This window comes from Eschrichtius robustus, chromosome 4 (assembly GCF_028021215.1).
Source record: "Eschrichtius robustus isolate mEscRob2 chromosome 4, mEscRob2.pri, whole genome shotgun sequence".
Lineage (NCBI taxonomy): Eukaryota > Metazoa > Chordata > Mammalia > Artiodactyla > Eschrichtiidae > Eschrichtius > Eschrichtius robustus.
This window is the reverse complement of record NC_090827.1, coordinates 124,448,167-124,459,393: the sequence shown is the minus strand read 5'-3', so window position 1 is coordinate 124,459,393 and position 11,227 is coordinate 124,448,167.

Below are 11,227 nucleotides of genomic sequence, written 5' to 3'. Positions count from 1 at the left end.
GGTGAAGGCGGCTGCTCCCTTCACTCTCCTTCCACGGGGAGGGTCCTCTCTCCATGTTTGGGGGCCTGGGCTTGGGGGAGGAGTGATGGGGATAATGTGAATCTATCTTTCCTATCTTCCTCACTGCATCTTTTCTTATTTCTATGCTTTACCCAGGTGCTGTAATCCCTCGCCTGGAATCCTTGGCTCTGTGAAGGTAAATATTTTCATGCATGGATAATTGTTCAATTTGATGTGTATTTTTTTTTTTTTGGCAGGGGCAAGCACTAGAAATTCCTATGCCATGATTTTGCTGATGTCACTCTCCCATATAATAGTATTCTAACTTTATCATATTCAACCACAGAATTGGATCTATAACCTATTTTAATCTCTTGTTGCTATTAAAATTTTCACATTTATTTCTGATTTCTTCCAGCTAGATTATAAACTCTGTAACAGTTAATACCAGGCTATATAATTTGAATTTCTTATAGCATGTAATGCCTGCATTGCTTTGCAGATTGTAGGTGTTTAATAAGTGTTTGCAGATTGAGTGATTCAACAGAAAAAGCAGACCTCCAAAATTTTTCCAAAAGACCAAAATGAAACAAACCCCCAAAATCTCAGTACAGAAAGCAAATGTCAAGTGAAGGCTCAGACTGCTTTTCCAAAGGGTTCTCTTCCCTGCAAATGTCTGGATAACATATAGGTGAGAAATTTTTACTTTGCCCATTGTTTTGAGAAAATATTGAAGAAAGTAAGAAAATCTTCTAAAAATCTGTCACTGAACTTTTTTTTTTTTTACTTTTGCAATATTTAAATAAGTTCTGTACAATTTTACATGAAAGGAAATGAGGAAAGCAGTCATAATGTTTGGGAGATAGACACTTATCCTTAGACTTGAGCAAATCACTTGAGAGCTGGACCGTATTATTTAGTTTCAGCTACTACCTAACTCCCAGACTATCCAGAATGTGGCAAAGCCTGGTTGAGCAGGTCTGCAAGGCACTTTGATTATGTATAAGGGAAGAATTAAGATTTAAGAAATAAGAATTTTGGACTTGCTGTTTATTTGATTAGTTAGATTAAAATAGACATTTTTGCCAACTTGAGGGAGAGAACAGGACTGCTCCAGCAGATGGTCCAAGTGAGCTTCAAAAGGAACTTGTCTTGGCCTTGTTTGGAATTATTCCCCTCTTCCTAGCATTCTGTTATGATGGGAGTGGAAGAGCAGCAGAGGTAAGGAACTTCCTGAAAAATGTTTTCAGGGATTCCAGAATTTAAACTTTCATTATTTGTCCTGGGTATGCAAACAGTTGAACAAAGTAACTGTATAAAAATTACGTTCAAAGTACAGTGATGAGAAGTTAGTTCAAATGGTTTTCAGTGTTACGATTGACCTTTCTGTGACATTAAGCTCATTTTCCCAACAACCAATTATGACATCAGCTGTGGAGCACTTTGGGCTCCCATAGACCAGGTGCAGTGTAAAGAAAACAGCTCAGGATATGGGCCTTATTATCCTTTTTGTCATCTAGGCATCACCAAGTTTCCCCATCTGTGTTCAGGCCTGACCACTCATGCAATTTTTATAGTAGCAAGTGAAAACAGTTTGGAAATTTCCATCTTGAAGGCCAATACCTCATGGAAAACTTCGAGAAACATTTTATTTATGAATAAAAACTCAGTTTATTAACGTTCTTAGTATGTATTTTTGCAGCTTTTCCATTTCATTAAATAGATTATCCTTAAAAAAGTCACTTTTCTGCCAGGCAGGGAGCAGATAGAAGGTAGAGAAATTTAATGTACTGAATGCATAAATTAGCATAGACTAAAAACAATAGCCTTTTGCTACTAGTGTACATGGACTGCATTGTAGAAAATAAATTAAGCAAAAATGATTAAATAAAAACATGTCCACCACTGTTAACACCTTACTATGTCTTCTGGAAAATGTATATAAAAATTAAATAAGTATAATAAATATTCATAATAAATATATATATAACTGTAACCCGATAATTTAAATTTAATATTTAACCAAAGTCAAGATGTTTTTTAAACCTTATCTGATAATGTTTTACCCCTTTGAGAGTTAGATTAAATTGACATTTACAAACAGGAAAACCAGAGCACAGCCTGCTTCTTCGAGGGCAGAAGTGAAGAATAGATTGCAAGTGAAATTCCTTTTTCTCTGTTATGTCACCTGTTCAATGTACAGATAGTCTCCATAATCACCATTGGGTAGTTAGAATCGCTGACCTTCAAAAAATGATAGGGAATATACTGAAGATACTCAGGCAGAAATAGTTTCAAACGCTGAGAAAGCACAAGATTGCTTAATGAGAAGAAAACAGGTGTTGCTGTCAGAAGCAGTTATCAAACCTTGTAAAGCCTTACCCATTAGAGAGTACCCAGCACCTGTTATTCTCCCCTGAGAAGGCCTCTTAGTGACATGCAGATATGAGTGCAAAACGAAGTTGCCAGGCTGCAGGACCCATCCTTGCATGCTTCCTCTCCAGGGTCCTTAAGGCCACAGGGGCATATCGATATGAACCTTGGAGGCTGCCCTGGAAAGACTTTTTAAGATATTTCCAGCCTAGGAACTCTCTTCTGGGTAGGCTCTGAGATTAAGACTTTCCTTTGGGGGTTGGTGGGGGGAAGGAGACGGCGTTCCAGTTTGGTGTGTCCTGAGCAGGTCAGAACATTCAACAGTGGTGAGGCTCTTCAGGACCTCTGAGCCAGCAGACTCTCTGTTGCATTCACAGTGTGTCCACTTCCAGGGCATTCTGGAGGCACACCCCACACCCAGAAGGAATATCTACAAGTATAGGAGTATATGTCAAACCCAAAGGCTCTCTTGGGTATGAGCTAATTTCTTTGTATCAGAACATTTAGATTCCTATTCTTTCCCCTTCCCCTGGAAATTTATTAAACATTAATCAAATGCTCACATGGAAAGTTACAGGTCAATGATTTTTCAAAGAAGAGTGAATTAATGTGAATTTCATATTGCTGTTATAAAATAATATATAAAGAGGATGAAAAGAAATCATCAGAAACTCATGTTGTCTGATAACACAAATTACATTTACAGTAAAGGGGATAATACACAGTTACTGACATGACTAAGGGTTTAGGTGGAATTCATTAAATTACTTTTTTAAAAATAAACTTTTAATTCTAGAATAGTTTTAGATTTGTGGAAAAGTTGCAAAGATTGTACATAGGGTTCCTATCTATCCAAGCATCCAGTTTCTCCTATTAACATCTTACATTTACATTTATACTTATAGTATTGTACATTTGTCACAACTGATGAACCAATATTGATACATTATTATTAACTGAAGTCCATATATTATTCAGAATTCCTTAGTTTTACCTAATGTCCTTTTTCTGTTCCAGAATCCTTTCCAGGATACCACATTACATTCAACAGTCATGTCTCCTTAGCCTCCACTTGTCTGGAACAGTTACTCAGAATTTCCTTGTTCTTGATGACCTTGACAGTTTTGAAGAGTACCAGTCAGATATTTTGTAGAATGATACTCAATCAGGATTTGTCAGATATTTTGTAGAATGATACTCAATCAGGATTTGTCAGATGTTTTTCCCCATGGTTAGCATGGAGATACGGTTTCTTGAGAGGAAGATCACAGATGTAAAATAACATTCTTATCATATCCCATCAAGGGTACATGCTGTTAACATGACTTACCACTGATGATACTGAGCTTGATAACATGGCTGAGGTAGTCAGGCTTTTCGACTATAAAGTTACTTCCCCATCTCCCTTTCATACAGTAATCTTTGGAAAGTAAAAGCCCATACTTAAGGGGTGAGGAGTTATGTTCCACCTTCTTGAGGGGGCAGTATCTATATTAATTATTCTGAATTCTTCTGTACAGGAGATTTGTCTATTCTCCCACATTAATTTATTTATATCAGGATGAACTCATGGGTATTTATATTATACTTTGTGTTACAATACAATACTACTTCCTATATTTTCTTGCTCAAATTGTTCCAGCTTTGGTCATTGGGAACTTTTTCAATTGGCTCTTATACCCCTTCTGTGTGTGTGTGTGTGTGTGTGTGTGTGTGTGTTTGAGAGAGAGAGAGACAGAGACAGAAAGAGACAGAGAGAAACATAGAGAGAGACACACACACAGAGACAGAGACAGAGAGATAGACAGACAGACAGAGAAAGAGAGAGACTGACTGATTTTAGCCCTTACTTTCTGGCACTGTAAGATATCCCAGGCTCATCTTGTATATTCCCTGCCCAGTCTAGAATCGGCTATTTCTCCAGGAAGCCTGGGTTCCTTTTATTAGAGAATGGTATTAGAAACAAAGGTCTGGGTGCTGGTGTACTGATTACCACTGTGGTGTTTTTACTTCTAGGTGCTCTCAGTTTGGAAATATACGAATGTATGCTGCAGGGGAGCAAAGACTTTCCCTCTGTCCTCCTGGATTGGATAGCTGTGTCTTTGAAATAAACTGACAACAGGCAGATTAATAGGAGATAAGGTATACAAATTCATTAAATTTTAATATTTCATGCATGGGAGCATCACAGGGGAAAAAAAATGAATTAACCCTCACCCTGCCAATCGGTGATATTTGAGAACTTATATACCATCTTAATAGGGGAAGGGGATTGGGGATGTAGGCAGTTTAGGAACTGATTTTTAGGAAAGTTGAATGGGCTCTTAGAAGAATGGGAGATGGGAGGTATGATGGTTTGTGACAAAGTGTGTCTGGCTGTGGTGTCCACTAGTCTCCTCTCCTGTGATAGGTGTCAGCGTTCCCTGGTTGATGAAACTCATGTCAAGGGGATTTATGACTGAGTTCCTTTTAGAGCATCTGTCTTTAGTCAGATAAGGGGAGTTCAGAGAAAGCCTCCTCTGCATTTGCTGCTTTTCAAGTGCTTTCGGCTCAAAATAATCAATGTACCAAGGTGGTATATTTTGGGGTGGCATGTCCTGAACTCTTTCAATACTAAGCCACTGCATATACTCATATCTATACTTATTTCTGTCTTTATTTATCTGTATCTATATTAGGCTAAACATGAGTTCATACTGATGTTCCTTGTTCCGTAAAGAAAAAAGTTGGCAACAGATGGTGTCTTGCAGCAAGTTTCCTTTCAGTCTTGCTATGATTATATGTGCCAAATCTATGAAAAAAAATTATTGTCCATTCTCTAGGCCTCCTCTGAAGATTAGATTGTATTGAAAAACATGGTTCTATTAGGCACAAAGCCCTGCATAGAACTGGAAGCTCGGTCAACATTAGAGGAAATAGAAGAGTCGGGCAGGTGGAGCAACAACCTTGCTCTTTGACTAGATGGTGATGAAGAGATGAAGTACGTAGTTTAGAAATACTTTGAGGATTCACTAGGATCATTTTTTCCTGATGGGACCACTTCCGCTAGGCATTGATGGAGAGAAGTGACTCACCTAGTAAAGAGGTAGTTTTCACAGCAGTTTGTCTTACTTGCTTTGGCAGAGATGAAGCAGCAGCACCTAGCACTAGTAAATGATATCAGTAAAGCACCTGCAATTTAAAACAGGCATGGAAGTTCAGGCCTTTTTGTGTCTAAACCTTTCTGCATTACAAAAATAATGTCTTCTTTGTTAGCCTAGGTCTTTTGCAAGTCAGGCTGGTGGAAAAAAGCCTGTGTCATCGACTTGAGTGTCAGTGATATGGCAGGGGAAGGAAAAGCACAGTATCTTTCCATTACAGAGGAAGGAGATTGTGATGATTAGGTAGCTAGGCATGGAGCTCTCAAGAAATGTTTCTTACAAGTTGAAAAAGGAAGAAATGCCTGAGGAGAGCTCTATTTTGCCAACATTAGCTCTATCTGAGCATCTTATAAAAATATCTGAAAGCATAAACTGACAGTTAAGGAAAGTGTGGGAGAACCAGTTTTGAAATGCCCTAGGAGATGGCACTAAAGATATGCCATAGTTTATTATAAAACATTCATATCCATAAACATCTGATTTGAGGAACTTTCACTTTTCAGGTAGGGAGAATACTTAAAAGAAAAGGAAGTATGAAAGAGAAACCCAGGGTGGAACAATGTAATTGAAGATTTACTACAATAGAAATTAAGATCCTAATATGCTTTTAGCATGTTTTTACAGACTAAAAAGATAAGGCTTCATGAACAAATTAATAAAACTCTTTTAAACACTATATATTAATAATCTTTACTGGCTTATACTACCTACCTGTGTACAGAATGTATCCATGTATGTACTGGATTTTTTATGTGAGAGTACTAGTGTTCAATTATATATATCTTGGTGATAACATTTCTAGTGCACATTGAAAACGTAATATAACATATAAACCAACAGATTAGTCTGAAATTTCACTTTGGAATCAAAGCAAGATACCGTTTGCGATTCTATAAACATAACATAGTACTCTTGGCCTATGCAATGGAGTAAAACTTAGAAAAGTATTTTCAGAATTGATTTCATTTTGTAAACTGTGCAAATCCACAGCAGAATTGTGTATGCATTGGTGAGTGTGATTCTGCACCTAAGTTTACTAAAGCAAAGGAGCAATAGAAAGTGCATGGTATTGTTGTAAGCAGGTGGTTAGAGAAAACAACATCTCGTTAAGGAAGGTGTGGTTGCACAGAGCATATTTCATTTCTATTCAAGTCTTTAGGCTCTTGAGTCCTTATTTCTTTTTTTTGATTCCTTATTTTTATGACCATTTTGATTCATGAAGCACTAATAGTTGAAATTAATAAGACATATCACAGATTTCAATCATGAAGAATTGTGAACCATAGCATTGTGATAGAATTCCCTTGTATTTATCTATCTTTTGGCAACAATAAAATACTCATCTTCTATGGCTCTGAATGTATCCATGGATAACGAAGAATGTCCTCTCCTATGTGTGAAGCTGGCTATGTGTAAGGCACTACGATAAGATACGCGATAAATTTATTCAGCCTTACATAAAATTACCCCATTTTACAGGTGAGAATCTTGGAGTTTAAGGAGATGTGGGTATGACTTATACAAATTATGCAGTTAGTAAATGCAGAACCAAGTCTTAAATTCATGTCTAACATAAAGAGATCTCTTTATCTGAAAGTCTGTATGTTTTTCTAAAATTTTTCTATAACCAAAGGGGGAAATCATGCCTAAACAATGCTATAGTTTTAGTATGTAACTGGCTTGGGGCCACTGTCTTGCTTGATCTTGCTCACTCCTAAAATTCCAGGGATAAAAATAGTAAGTAAAATTACTCTTAGGGGCCCCCAAAATATTCTGGGCCAAGACTGGAGAAAGTTCAAGTGCCTACTGAATTACCAAATTCAGCTGCTGAGACTTTCGTGCTAAAAATAAATAGAAAAGCCATGATTAGGGCCAAATCTCCAAGTCATAAATCAGTTGCAGTAGTGTGTTGGGGGCAAGGGGAATATGGTTTCTTTACAAGTGAGTTCTGCTCTGCCATTGAAAATTTTATTTTAAACATGTTCCAAAAGTTTGAGGATTAAAACTGCTTTGGAACTTGGGAAAGGGGCCAGAAAGCACAAAACACTTACCTACGTCTAGGCTTGAACCTATCCAGCTCCCAAGACACGCCCTGATGGTTTGTCCTGATGTCTTGTAGGCACTATCTGAGGGACTCATTAGCATAAATTTTGGCGTAAGCAGTTTACATATACAAAATTTCATAGATTTCCTACTCCTGATTTTAAGTAATGGGCCTTTCTGTCAATCATTTGCTCACCTGTTTGTAATAACTTCAAGCCTTTTTCGAACTCTGGGCATAGTGTTTAGTCAACTAAAACTTTATCATAATTGGAGACCTGAATCTCATAATAGAAGCAGGCAACACAACAGAATAAAGGCGGTACCCATTTTTAAATTTTTTAACCTATCTTGACCAATGAGTTTATTACTTAAATTAGTCATCTTCATACTGTACTCTGAAGAGTGAGGTTTTTGGAAGCGACTCAGGGATCATGGAAGACGAGGTGAGAAAAGAATAGAGTCTACGTGGATGCTGTGTTGTGCTGCTCAGATCCTTCCTTCAGAACCAAAGGTTCTCTGATGGCTGCTGGAATGCTGCTAGATGACAACCCCCAGCTGTCAGTCCTCTCTGGTGGTTACCTTTGGCTGAAGAGGGCTCCCTTGTCCCAACTATAGGTCAATCCCTAAGGGCCATCCCTGTTTGGGAGCACCCGGTAGAGTCACTGAGGCCTTGCTGTGACTGTATTGAACTGCCCAATCCTGCTTCTTTTACTTCCTTCACAGGTGTTGATCCCAGAGCACTCCCTAATAAATTTCCCGCATGCTAACGTCTTCTGGGCGTCTGCCTCCCAGGGAACTGGGACCTACAGCAAAATCAATTAAAGCAGCTCTGCTTTTATCATTTATATATATTGGATATTTATGTAAGATTTCACTTAAAGCAAAACCAACTAAAACCTTTGAAGGCCACTGATCCAACAATTAAACAATGTTTCACCTTATATGAAAAATCATCATTATGGTTTTGTGCAAGATTAATTTCTGTAGATTAATCTTTCCAAACCAACATCTAAGGAGTGTGTTTTCCTTTTGTAATTTTTTCTTCTTAATCTTTATTTGTATGTTACATTTACACATATACTCTTGTGCCTTTTAAAAAGCTGAAAATACATTAAATAATAGACATGAATATTTTTTATATTACATATGTAAAACCAGGAAAATATATAACAAGCTCTCATGACAGACCAGAGAAGGGCATTAAGTAGATGGCACATATTCTCAAATATTGAGCTTTTACATATCCCACTCCCCTAGCCCCACAAAAATAATTCTTAAGATTTTGTCTTAAAGCAACTATGGTGTAAATAAGTATTTTCATTCTTCCCTTTAAAAGAAATCTCTCATTAAAAAATATACCATCAGCTAGCCTCTTGTAATACAGGGGTAAACCCATAACAAAAAAGGTCCATGGTCTTGTGGTAAAAGTCACTATATTCTATGGTGCTTTGGAAAACTAGCAAAGAAATTTCCAACTGATTAACTTGATGAAAGGTTAAATGATAAAACTTTAGCTGCTGATGTGTATAAAATAGATGACTAATAAGAACCTGCTATATAAAAAAATATATAAAATTCAAAAAAAAAAAAAAGAAAGTCCAAGATGGTACCTGTTAAAACTATGCTATGGTCCCACCTTTGAACTCGGCTCCCCTCCTCAAAAAAAAAACCCAAAAAACTTTAGCTGCTGAAAAGATAACAATTCAAATTTAATAAGCATATGAATGACCAAGTTCTGAATCTTAGCAGGCTCCTGCTAAGCTCATTCAATAATTCTAATTTACACAGTAGTCAACAGAAAGAAGAAATACAATTTGGTTGTTATTGATCTAGATTTTCCCACTACTCTATTGCCTGGGAAGCCATACATACATCAGGCCTTGGCTTTCTGCTCCAGCAATATGGATGAGGAAAATAAACAAGATGTTTTCACTCTCAGGTGACAATTTCCAAACTTGATGTGGCAGCAATTAACTGACAAGTAGAACACAATATAAGGAGTCAGAAGGGAGACTCAGAATGCAGGGTTGTGAAAGAGTATTATTTATTAGAAAGAATAACAAAGTATTTATTCTGGAGCCCAAAATACCAAGCTTACATACTTGAGGATTCCTGCTCACAATTCTGAGATTTTTAGAAAATTAAAGTTTAGTAAATAAAGGTCTATTGAAAAATACTGGAAAAATATGAAATTCAGGTAACATGAGTGACCCTATGCATTTTGGAGAAACAGTGATTCCACCAAGCACAGCACTGAAAATACATTTTCTCCTAAAAAAGGCAAGCATATAGTAGCAATACTGTATATGTATGCAAATAACAGCAATATTCTTCCATCAAAAGTGAATAAACTTTATAAATGATAACATATACATCAATCACTCTATGCACAATAAGTACATTTTTGGAGTCAAAAAACTCTAAAGTATAACCAACTCTAGATCTTCTGTTAATGCACTCTGGGGAGAGCATGAATAAATGCAGCTGATTTATTCATTTGACAAAGATTTTGAGCACATACTGTATGCCAGGCACTGTTAGGCAGTGCAGTCATGAACACGAGAGACATGTTTTCTGCGGTGTGAGGCCTATTGTTTAATGGAAGAAGCTGACCATAAGCTTTTACAATATATCAATAGCATGATAAATGCTGATAGGGGAAATACAGGGTTCTCTGAAAGCACGTGAAGTACCAAAACTGGATCTAAAAGAGTCAGAGAAGTTTTCCCCGGGGACGTGATGTCTAAATTGAGGCGTTACAGTTGTGGATATGTTGGTCAGTTTGGTAGGGAGGAGTTAAAGAAAGAAGGTTAAGTATGCACAGAGTCATGGAAGGCAGAAACACATCACTCAACTGAAAACAAAATCAGTATAGTGAATCTTGGAAAGAAAAAGTGGAAGTATAGAGAGGTGAGGTATGTAAGAACCAGTTCATGAAGGACCTTGTAAAACATATTAAGGAGTAAGGATTTTATCATAATGGTAACAGGAAGCCATTGAAGAGATTTAGGCCAAGGAGATTAGAGTCACATTTTAGAAAGATTATTCTGATTATAAAGTGGAAAAACGAAGGCAGGAGACCAATGAGGATTCTGAGATAGCAATCTATGGATGGTGGTATGGACTAAGTGATACTGGGAATGGAGAGAAGTGGAAAGATTAAAGATATTTTTAGGAAGTAAAAGAGCAGGGCTTGGTGACTGGTTACAATGTGGGCAGTGTAGGAGGGGATTTTGTCATTTGCTGAGACTGGAAACATAGGAAGAAGAAAAAGTTTGGGAGAAGGATGCTGAGTTCCTTTTTGGACATATTAAATTTGGGGTACTAAGGGATAAGCCAGTACAAATGTTGGGCAAGCAACTGAATGTATGAATCTTATATTCTGTATGGAACTCTCTGAACTGGAGATGTAGACAGGAGAGCTGTTAGTATGAAATGGTAACTGAAACCATGGGAGTGGTGATATTACCCAGGGCAAGATGTAGAGTGATGAAAGAACAGTCAAAACACCAAAAATTAAGGGTTGGGCAGAGAAATAGGACTTACAAAATACACTAAGTCCAGCAATAATCCTGAAGCCATAATTTGTACATTAGTTTATATTCTCCTTGGTCAAGTCCAGTACTAGAAGTCCTAATAGGTATGAAAGTCTTATTTGATTTTTTTCTCTT